Genomic DNA, 12,542 nt, shown 5'->3' with positions numbered 1-12,542 from the left:
AGCTGTTAACGGAGAAACGGCCTCTGGGTTAGCAATGTATTTCAGTGCTCTGTACATCCTCTAATGCTTCAAGTATGATGTATAATACATCGCCAAGGTATATTTCTTTGACAAATTCTAGAAAGTGAACATTTACGGCCCCACTGCTATTTGTTTTTTAGATGACACCATTATTTTACAACATTTGCACTTTTATACAAAAGATACAAGCAACTATGCTTTGTGTCAAATGCAATATTATTAAAAAGTACATGCTGGGACAATTATCATATCCAAACAGAGCACACTGTACTCTTTTATGTGTGAGTGGTTGCCTTAATTACATTGACATGGATGGGAGAGCATACAGGAAAGCGCTGAGAAGTACTATAGGCTATTTCATGCATCTAAGTGCTGGGCTGTGCGGAGAGAAACTGGACCGTGAAATAGACATCACAATATCACAGTGATATGTGGATAGCATTATTCATTGGCAGTTGGACCGGCACATTGCTCAGTGCATGCCATGAAACGCAGTGCGACAGTGATAAACGGAAATGCAGTAGAGGTGGAATACAGCAATATGGTTTTAGACGGAATAAGTCACTTTTCAATATTTTCAAAAAAGAAAATGTAGAAGAAATTTCTCTTCCTTTACTAACTTTCGCCTCACAAATGGAGCAGATGCCTTCACAAACATTGTCAGGATTTGGTTAAAAATAATGCCACATCTAAGAGGTGGCTTTTTTGGTCTTTTGTCCAGGCATCACTATGGCTGTTCTTTTTATCACCGGCAAGAACTGCTGCCACTGGTGGCTGACTTATACGAACAACATCATCAACATCCTCATTAGTGTCAGATAGTAAACAAATCTCCTCATACTGTTCCACTTCCACACTAGCATCCTCAATTTATATTATGTCATCATCACCATCTTTACTTGTACTGCACATCCTCACATTTGCAAATGGTGCAGAAATGGTGGAGAAGGCTTCTCTACAAGTACAGTGGAAGAAATGTCAGACTCACACATAGCTAACGTGGACTCTCCTTTTTTAACATTGCAAAATGTTTGATTTCAGGTGCCCTTTCCTAAACTTTTTGCCCCTGGGGCACCTTTAGTAGATGTTGTAGTACTGTTAAGACTGACAGCAGCCACAGCAGTAGTACTTGGTTGTTGTTCCTGCTCTTCTATTGACTGATCATGATCAATATAGACTCAGTGCTTATATTTATGAACCCAGTGGAACACGGCAACTACTGAGCTTTATTGAACACACATAAGTTGTGCAAAAAAAATTACAACTTTTTTTCACAGATGACAACTCACACTGTGGACTCACAGTGATTATATTTATGAACGCAGTGGGGCACGGCCTGACCCTGAAGTTAACATACACAAGTTGTTGTTTTGTTCTTTTGTTTTTTTTTCACACTGCAGCGAATCACTGTGCTTATATTATAGTAATGGTCGCACACACACCAGTGTGCACCAATAAAAGGGTTAATGCTGCACTGTGGGCAGTGACAAAAAAAAAAAAGCAGTGTGCAGCACCAATGGTTAATGCTGCCCTTGTATTAGGATTTCTGGGCTGCACTGCAGGCACCAAAGGTTAATGCTGCCCCTGTATTAGGACCTCTTGTCTGTGCACCAAGGTGCTGCAGGTAAGTTACAGCACCAATGTGACACACTTAGCCAAAATGCAAGTAATAGATGAGGTGTTCCTTCCTGCACTATTAAAAATAAAAAAATAATGTTCTTCTAACTGTCTACATGAACCATCTAGCTTAGCCAGTATTAACTAGGGACATGCGAGTGTCCGTCAAACAGTTTACCAACTCTCCCCAGTATTAACTAGGACATATGGGTGCCCGGAGAACCGAGCCCCTTCAACTCTACTCTTTATTATTCCTATCTGTCATCATTTATAATGCATTTTTCATTGTATGATATCATTGTTATGAGCTTGCACCTGTAAACACATCCACTATGAGTCACACCTAAAGCCTATAACTGTGGCCCTCCAGCTGTTGACAAACTACACATCCCAGTATGCCCTGACACAGCTTTAGCATTCTCTGACAGCAAAACTGTGTCAGGGCATGCTGGGATATGTAGTTTCACAACAGCTGGAGGGCCACAGTTTGGACATGCCTGGCCTAGACCATCCAGAGGTACTGTACCATAGGTCCAAATCACAGCACTCCACTGTAAAGGAAATGGAAGGTTAAGTATAACTTTCTTCTAGTATTAATAAGTGGACAACATCATATGCCTCTGATGAAGTCTGAATTGGCATATTTGCCAGAGATGAAACACGTTGGGTACTGCAACATCTTATCCAGAATCTGAAGGTTGATTTGTAAACCCGCATACAGTATGTGGACCAGGAGATATCATGATCCTTATTTTTGAAGCAGATTTGGGTGACTGTTTCCTTCCATACTGTGATACACCCCGAAAAAACCCAGAGTCATACTGTGATACAGGTAAGATGTTATAAAGTTTATTTATTATATGTTTGTTATTTGTTTCCTTAAATAAACATTCGATGTTAATATAAATGGCAAACTGTTTTGAGGGAGAAAATATCACTTATACAGTAGGAGAGTGGCGACATCCTAGTTGGGATTAGGAGAGAAACTTCATCCTGTGGTTCAGATAAGCACATATTTGGCATTATTATTATTATTATTATTATTATTATCCTTTATTTATATGGCGCCACAAGGGTTCCGCAGCGCCCAATTACAGAGTACATAAAAAAATAATCAAACAGGAAAACAGCAACTTACAGTTGATGACAATTTAGGACAAGTACAGGGTAAATAAACATAGTTACATCAGCAGATGACACTGGAATAAGTATCAGGTGGCAGAAGACTGATGGATTTGGTGCAGTTGAAGATTATTAAAGTAAGAAAGGATAAGCACATGAGGGAAGAGGGCCCTGCTCGTGAGAGCTTACATTCTATTCCATTACATTGATTCCATACGGGACTTCTCATTTCATTATTTATCACAGGGCTGCTGGCACTAGTACAAATCAATATTGACAGCTGGTGATACCAATGTTTCAGAATATTTATTCTGTCATCAGGGCTTGATGAATGAATAACTATTTGGAAATGTTGGCACCACCAGCCTTCAGTATTGATCTCTACTGCTGTATTACTTATCCCCGAGGTAGATACTGGTCTAGTAGTGTGCCAGTAGGACGCTGGTATAAATTTATGGTCCGTCAGGTAACACATCAGACACTGTCAGAACACATGGCACTTGTTAGGGGTGTCCTCTTCACCTAAATTTTGCTACAATGTTTAAACCCCTGGTAACACACATAAGTCCCCCCCCCCCCCCTAACAGTGAGCAATAATAGTTTGCAAGGAGGAATATAAAATATTCTTACCACGTACAGTACGTCACTTCCAATTTTATATACGGGCCTAGACAAATATTCAACAGAAGAGCTCGCATTCCGCATACTGTATCTTCCACCCTGTCCGATCTTCATACGATTCATTAACAATTTGCCCAGAAATCTGGTCTGATCCCCCTCTTGCTATAACCAAATCCATCATTTTTAATTAGAACATACATGCCTACTTTCAGGCTGGACGGAACAGCGGGCGATGGTTCAGAAGTGGGTGGTGGCTTAATAAAAAAGGGGCAGAGCATGAGTGCGACACAGTTAAGGGGGTTGTGCATTGGGCATGGCTGTGGGATTGCATCATTGTAGTCACGCCTGCTGCTATGCAATGCAGAGATTACCAGCATTGTAAAGCAGGGGCTTGGATACGATGACGCGATTCAATGCGGATCGCGTCATCTGCTTCCCCGACTGCCCACTTTTGCAATATAGGGATAACCTCCCATCTTCATAGATACGATACTGTATATCCCAATGCTAATCGTCATGGGCCCAAATAAGCACATACTGTAATCTTATCCTTGTCCAGTTAACATTAATTACTCCCACCCCACTTCCACTATGCACCAACCTCTTATTTAATTATAGATTGCTATTACGGACTGTTGTTCATAACTTTGTTTTATATGGTTTAAATGTAAAAAATGTGCATGTATTTATAACTTGTATTTGTATGTATTTGTGTTTTACTCTTGTATAGAAATTAAGCTATACTTCAATCAAAGTATGGAAACAAAACCTCTAAGTACTAATATAAGCAACATCCCTTCCAGGAGCAGTTTTAGATGCAGACAAGCAGGCTGGCTGCATGGTAGCTGCGGCCTGAGGGCGCGGCCACAGTCACCCCGCAGGTGCCCGCCCTTGCCCGCACCCCGGATGCAGCAGGAGCCGTGGGCTGCTTGGGAACCCGCTGCAGCCTACACCAAGGAGGGAGACAGACACTAGAGGTCCTACTTTACCTCTAGCATCTGGAGGAGAACAGGGAGACAGGGGCTAGAGGTCAAGTAGGACCTCTAGTGTTGGAAAGCTCCAGGAACGCTGGCAGCGGGAGAAAATGCAGAAATGCATCTTCTCCCATGTAAGCCCCTGACAACGAGCATGAGCCCCCTGGCAGCAGGAAACCCCTGGCAATGAGCATGAGACATCAGGGCGCCGCAGTCACCTCGCAGGTGCCACTGCTTGCCCGCACCCTGGCTGCAGCAGGTGACACCAAGGAGGGAGAGAGACACTAGAGGTCCTACTTGACCTCTAGCATCTGGAGGAGAGCAGGGAGACAGAGGCTAGAGATCAAGTAGGACCTCTAGCGTCGGAAAGCTCCAGAAATGCTGGCGGCGGAAGTAGATGCCTGTGTTGGCCGGACCACGCCCCCTCCTGCCCTGCGACCGGCAGAGGCGATCGCTATTGAATGACGGCCTTCGGCCTTCCGGCATGCTCCAGCGCACTGCGGCGCCGGCACATGCGCAATTCCGACCCGATCACTGCGCTGCGATAAACTGCAGCGAGCGATCGGGTCGGAATGACCCCCTATGTAACTTGTGGTGTAAAGGCACTAGGTGTATGAGGACACACCTGTACTTTCTTCTAAAATAATAATGAGGATCTACAGTCTATTTACTTTTTCCTCGCACACAGATTTATTGTCTCACAGCTACTGACATAACATTGTAACTTACAACACATTTTAAAATTATGTAAATTTTATTCTACTTCTAGATCTTTTGTTGAATTATTTTTGTTTCCTATCCTCTGATTTTGACATTAGTAAGAACAGAAGCTATGTATCCAAAATCAGCCAGGATTTCCTGCATAAATGTGTCTTTACTGTATGTGTCCGCCGTGCATTCTGGCTGAACTGTTATAAATATTACAAATATACATTTAAAAAACGTTAACATGTGTAAGGCTTCGCTCTGCTAAGACGGAGAAGCAAATAAGTATTTGGAAAGGATTCGTGCAGTAGCTTTCCCAAATTAAATACTTACCCTTTTAGTAACTAACTTAATGAGTCAGCATGTCAACAAAAATCTGACGCGTTTCATTATGTGAGAAAATACATTTATTTGTCTGTCAAGTGAATACCCACCCTGTGCAAGTGTGCGAATGCATATGTGCGAAAATTCCGCCAGACAGCTACAAATCCGTTCACAACTCACTCACCATCGAATGATTTTTCCAGTCTATGCAGTGTGTGCGCAGCCCAGGACTTACTCCTACAGTGCAATACAAACAGGCTGATCAGGGCCGGAGCTGACGTCACACACCCTCCCTGAAAACGCTTGGGAACGCAAGCGTTTTTCCTGACACTCCCTGAAAATGGGCAGTTACCACCTACAAACCGCCTCTTCCTGTCACCTTGTGAATGCCTTGCGATCAAATTTTTTGTACCTTGCGATCAAATTGCCTTTTTGTGCCTTGCGATCAAAATTTTTGTACCTGTTGCTGTTCAGTGACGTGCCTGCGCATTGCGGTGCATACGCATGCGCAGTCATTTGATAATCAGTCGCGGTGCGATTTCACACAACAGCGATCAAGTCTGAATCGGACCCAAAGTACCATCGACCACTGCGGATGACCCAAGTTTACTCAGAATAATAAGACTGTAATCGCAGAGGTACCATGTTTTTAATCGCTAGCGATTGCAACTGATGTCAAATCCCCCCCCCCCATGCAAACGCCCATTACTCATCTGCATTTCTCCAACCATTCCCCACAAACGTCATGTTAACACCCACAAATGATGACTTCCTGTCAATCAAAACTGAAGCTGAAATCACATTTTATTCTTTCTGCGCGTGCAATGCATTCGCAGTCTGACGATAATCGTCCGATTAGAAATTTTGCTAATTTGCAACTGAAGCTGAATAAAGCCATATATTTTCCTGCTCTACTGAAACTCCATACAGAAGGAGGACCCACAAACTACAGACAGCTCTCCTGGAAAGTTTTGACTTTCGTAGAGTTTATGGAATATTAATGCCCAACAGGACCGGGCACTCTGTGTACCAGGCCCCCTTCTCTGAGCAGTGGCAGCACCTAGCCCTTCCACATTTTACCTAATTCTAGCAAGTGGGTCCATCTCCATGGCAGTAGCGGGTTTAGGGGCCAGGCCGCCCCTAGGCACATTATTGGCTGCCCCCCCCCCCCAAGTCATGTCACTGCCCCCTTAATTTCAGAGGCCAGTCCTGGATGCCTTGAGGGGTGGTATTCAGTTTGCCGGCTGTTGGGATCCCGACGCTCAGTATGCCGTGCCGGAATCCCCGACACCTGGCATACCAACACCTATTCTCCCTCTTGGGGGTCCACGACCCCCCTGGAGGGAGAATAAATAGCGTGGCACGTGTAGCGTGCCACCGTGCCCGCAGCGTGGCATGCGCAGCGAGCCCACAAGGGGCTCATTTGCACTCGCCCCGCTGTTGGCATGCTGGCGGTTGGGATCCCAGCGACGGTGTGATGGCTGCCGGGTACCCGGCCGCCGGCAAATCATACTACACCCACCTTGAGACCACCAAAGTAGCCCCGACATCACCCCATTACCAGATCCTGGACTACAATGTGCTGCCCATTGTCCCACTCCCGTCAGTTGCAAAATGAAATATTCAAAAAATAAGTCTTAATGACCAAAAAAAAGAACCACCTGGCCTCATCAGCCTGGTGTGCTGCCCCTCCAGCAAGTGCCGCCCCTAGGCACGTGCCTTGGGTGCCCAGTGGGAAATCTAACACTGCTCCACGGAGCTATCTTTATAAGGATATTCAGGGAGATGGTGCACAAGAGAACAAAGGCTCTGACACATCACCAGATTATTTCCTTTTACTGCATGGTGCCACTTCTCGAAGATGTTACCAGGAAGTGGGAAGATAGTGTCACGGAGGAAGAGCGCCTACTTTTCGGTACAAGATAAGTATCCATTGTGTGCAGGGTGTGCAGTTCACAGCCCCACATGTGCACCACGCACCCTGCACCCATTATAAATTAGTGATGTGCACCGGAAATTTTTCGGGTTTTGTGTTTTGGTTTGGGGTTCGGTTCGCGGCCGTGTTTTGGCAAAACCTCACCGAAATGTTTTTGTCGGATTCGGGTGTGTTTTGGATTCGGGTGTTTTTTTCAAAAAACCCTAAAAAACTGCTTAAATCATAGAATTTGGGGGTCATTTTGATCCCATAGTATTATTAACCTCAATAACCATAATTTCCACTCATTTTCAGTCTATTCTGAACACCTCACATCTCACAATATTATTTTTAGTCCTAAAATTTGTACCGAGGTCGCTGGATGGCTAAGCTAAGCGACCCAAGTGGCCGACAAAACACCTGGCCCATCTAGGTGTGGCACTGCAGTGTCAGACAGGATGGCCCTTCAAAAAAATTGTCCCCAAACAGCACATGATGCAAAGAAAAAAAGAGGCACAATGAGGTAGCTGTGTGACTAAGCTAAGCGACCCAAGTGGCCGACACAAACACCTGGCCCATCTAGGAGTGGCACTGCAGTGTCAGACAGGATGGCACTTCAAAAAAATACTCCCCAAACAGCACATGATGCAAAGAAAAAAAGAGGCGCACCAAGGTCGCTGTGTGACTAAGATAAGCGACCCAAGTGGCCGACACAAACATCTGGCCCATCTAGGAGTGGCACTGCAGTGTCACGCAGGATGGCCCTTCAAAAAAATACTCCCCAAACAGCACATGATGCAAAGAAAAATGAAAGAAAAAAGAGGTGCAAGATGGAATTGTCCTTGGGCCCTCCCACCCACCCTTATGTTGTATAAACAGGACATGCACACTTTAACGAACCCATCATTTCAGTGACAGGGTCTGCCACACGACTGTGACTGAAATGACTGGTTGGTTTGGGCCCCCACCAAAAAAGAAGCAATCAATCTCTCCTTGCACAAACTGGCTCTACAGAGGCAAGATGTCCACCTCCTCCTCATCGTCCGATTCATCACCCCTTTCACTGTGTACATCCCCCTCCTCACAGATTATTAATTCGTCCCCACTGGAATCCACCATCTCAGGTCCCCGTGTACTTTCTGGAGGCAATTGCTGCTGGTGAATGTCTCCACGGAGGAATTGATTATAATTAATTTTAATGAACATCATCTTCTTCACATTTTCTGGAAGTAACCTCGTACGCCGATTGCTGACAAGGTGAGCGGCTGCACTAAACACTCTTTCGGAGTACACACTGGAGGGAGGGCAACTTAGGTAGAATAAAGCCAGTTTCTGCAAGGGCCTCCAAATTGCCTCTTTTTCCTGCCAGTATACGTACGGACTGTCTGACGTGCCTACTTGGATGCGGTCACTCATATAATCCTCCACCATTCTTTCAATGGTGAGAGAATCATATGCAGTGACAGTAGACGACATGTCAGTAATCGTTGGCAGGTCCTTCAGTCCGGACCAGATGTCAGCACTCGCTCCAGACTGCCCTGCATCACCGCCAGCGGGTGGGCTCGGAATTCTTAGCCTTTTCCTCGCAGCCCCAGTTGCGGGAGAATGTGAAGGAGGAGCTGTTGACGGGTCACGTTCCGCTTGACTTGACAATTTTCTCACCAGCAGGTCTTTGAACCCTTGCAGACTTGTGTCTGCCGGAAAGAGAGATACAACGTAGGTTTTAAATCTAGGATCGAGCATGGTGGCCAAAATGTAGTGCTCTGATTTCACCAGATTGACCACCCGTGAATCCTGGTTAAGCGAATGAAGGGCTCCATCCACAAGTCCCACATGCCTAGCGGAATCGCTCTGTTTTAGCTCCTCCTTCAATGTCTCTAGCTTCTTCTGCAAAAGCCTGATGAGGGGAATGACCTGACTCAGGCTGGCAGTGTCTGAACTGACTTCACGTGTGGCAAGTTCAAAGGGTTGCAGAACCTTGCACAACGTTGAAATCATTCTCCACTGCGCTTGAGACAGTTGCATTCCACCTCCTTTGCCTATATCGTGGCCAGATGTATAGGCTTGAATGGCCTTTTGCTGCTCCTCCATCCTCTGAAGCATATAGAGGGTTGAATTCCACCTCGTTACCACCTTCTGCTTCAGATGATGGCAGGGCAGGTTCAGGTGTGTTTGGTGGTGCTCCAGTCTTCTGTACGTGGTGCCTGAACGCCGAGAGTGGCCCGCAATTCTTCGGGCCACCGACAGCATCTCTTGCACGCCCCTGTCGTTTTTTAAATAATTCTGCACCACCAAATTCAAGGTATGTGCAAAACATGGGACGTGCTGGAATTTGCCCAGATGTAATGCACGCACAATATTGCTGGCGTTGTCCGATGTCACAAATCCCCAGGAGAGTCCAATTGGGGTAAGCCATTCTGCGATGATCTTCCTCAGTTGTCGTAAGAGGTTTTCAGCTGTGTGCGTATTCTGGAAAGCGGTGATACAAAGCGTAGCCTGCCTAGGAACGATTTGGCATTTGCGAGATGCTGCTACTGGTGCCACCGCTGCTGTTCTTGCAGCGGGAGGCAATACATCTACCCAGTGGGCTGTCACAGTCATATAGTCCTGAGTCTGCCCTGCTCCACTTGTCCACATGTCCGTGGTTAAGTGGACATTGGGTACAACTGCATTTTTTAGGACACTGGTGAGTCTTTTTCTGAGGTCTGTGTACATTTTCGGTATCGCCTGCCTAGAGAAATGGAACCTAGATGGTATTTGGTACCGGGGACACAGTACCTCAATCAAGTCTATAGTTGGCTCTGAATTAACGATGGATACCGGAACCACGTTTCTCACCGCCCAGGCTGCCAAGGCCTCAGTTATCCGCTTTGCAGCAGGATGACTGCTGTGATATTTCATCTTCCTCGCAAAGGACTGTTGGACAGTCAATTGCTTACTGGAAGTAGTACAAGTGGTTTTCCGACTTCCCCTCTGGGATGACGATCGACTCCCAGCAGCAACAACAGCAGCGCCAGCAGCAGTAGGCGTTACACTCAAGGATGCATCGGAGGAATCCCAGGCAGGAGAGGACTCGTCAGACTTGCCAGTGACATGGCCTGCAGGACTATTGGCTTTCCTGGGTAAGGAGGAAATTAACACTGAGGGAGTTGGTGGTGTGGTTTGCGGGAGCTTGGTTACAAGAGGAAGGGATTTACTGGACAGTGGACTGCTTCCGCTGTCGCCCAAAGTTTTTGAACTTGTCACTGACTTATGATGAATGCGCTGCAGGTGACGTATAAGGGAGGATGTTCCGAGGTGGTTAACGTCCTTACCCCTACTTATTACAGCTTGACAAAGGCAACACATGGCTTGACACCTGTTGTCCGCATTTGTGTTGAAATAATTCCACACCGAAGAGCTGATTTCTTTTGTATTTTGACCAGGCATGTCAATGGCCATATTCCTCCCACGGACAACAGGCGTCTCCCCGGGTGCCTGACTTAAACAAACCACCTCACCATCAGAATCCTCCTTGTCAATTTCCTCCCCAGCGCCAGCAACACCCATATCCTCATCCTGGTGTACTTCAACGCTGACATCTTCAATTTGACTATCAGGAACTGGACTGCGGGTGCTCCTTCCAGCACTTACAGGTTGCGTGCAAATGGTGGAAGGCGCAAGCTCTTCCCGTCCAGTGTTGGGAAGGTCAGGCATCGCAACCGACACAATTGGACTCTCCTTGGGGATTTGTGATTTCGAAGAACGCACAGTTCTTTGCTGTGCTTTTGCCAGCTTAAGTCTTTTCTTTTTTCTAGCGAGAGGATGAGTGCTTCCATCCTCATGTGAAGCTGAACCACTAGCCATGAACATAGGCCAGGGCCTCAGCCGTTCCTTGCCACTCCGTGTCGTAAATGGCATATTGGCAAGTTTACGCTTCTCCTCAGACGCTTTTAATTTTGATTTTTGGGTCATTTTACTGATCTTTTGTGTTTTGGATTTTACATGCTCTGTACTATGACATTGGGCATCGGCCTTGGCAGACGACGTTGATGGCATTTCATCGCCTCGGCCATGACTAGTGGCAGCAGCTTCAGTACGAGGTGGAAGTGGATCTTGATCTTTCCCTATTTTTTTAACCTCCACATTTTTGTTCTCCATATTTTAATGCGCACAACTAAAAGGCACCACAGGTATACAATGTAGATGGATGGATACTAGTATACTTATGGACGACGAGTGACGACACAGAGGTAGGTACAGCAGTGGCCTACCGTACTGCTATATACAGTATAATTGACCTGGTGGACACTGTCAGCAGACTGCGTTTAAAGTATAAAGAAAAAAAGACACCACAGGTATACAATGTAGATGGATGGATACTTAGTATACTTATGGATGACGAGTGACGACACAGAGGTAGGTACAGCAGTGGCCTACCGTACTGCTATATACAGTATAATGGACCTGGTGGACACTGTCAGCAGACTGCGTTTATAGTATAAAGAAAAAAAGATACCACAGGTATACAATGTAGATGGATGGATACTTAGTATACTTATGGACGACGAGTGACGACACAGAGGTAGGTACAGCAGTGGCCTACCGTACTGCTATATACAGTATAATGGACCTGGTGGACACTGTCAGCAGACTGCGTTTATAGTATAAAGAAAAACAGACACCACAGGAGTGTTTTTCAGGCAGACAAACGTATACTGGTGGTCACTGTCAGTAAAACTGTGCACTGTACTCCTGCTATAGCTGCTCCCCAGTCCCCACAATTGAATTAAGCAGTGTGAGCACTCATCACAGATATATCATGCAGCACTGCACACTGAGCACAGATATGGTATGGAGCGTTTTTTTCAGGCAGAGAACGGATAAAAAACTGGTGGTCACTATTAGCAAAACTCTGCACTGTACTCCTCCTAACAGCTGCTCCCCAATCCTCCCCACAATAAGCTAAGCAATCAGATCAACTGTGTAGTATATAACTAGTATATAAACGGAGAGGACGCCAGCCACGTCCTCTCCCTATCAATCTCAATGCACGTGTGGAAAATGGGGGCGACGCGCGGCTGCTTATATAGAATCCGAATCTCGCGAGAATCCGACAGCGGGATGATGACGTTCGGGCGCGCTCGGGTTAACCGAGCCATACGGGAGAATCCGAGTATGGCTCGGACCCGTCTAAAAAGGGTGAAGTTCGGGGGGGTTCGGTTTCTCGGAAACCGAACCCGCTCATCATTATTATAAATATG

General features: G+C 45.9%; 1 protein-coding gene across 2 annotated transcripts in view; it reads right to left on the bottom strand.

Annotated features, from left to right (window-relative positions):
- Positions 1 to 12,542, bottom strand: part of OXR1 (oxidation resistance 1) — an 864,461-nt gene that overhangs the window by 475,894 nt on the left and 376,025 nt on the right. The window lies entirely within an intron of this gene.

Source organism: Pseudophryne corroboree, chromosome 5 (assembly GCF_028390025.1).
Source record: "Pseudophryne corroboree isolate aPseCor3 chromosome 5, aPseCor3.hap2, whole genome shotgun sequence".
Classification (NCBI taxonomy): Eukaryota; Metazoa; Chordata; class Amphibia; order Anura; family Myobatrachidae; genus Pseudophryne; species Pseudophryne corroboree.
The sequence above is the reverse complement of the archived record's forward strand: the minus strand, read 5'-3'. Positions and strand labels throughout refer to the sequence as shown.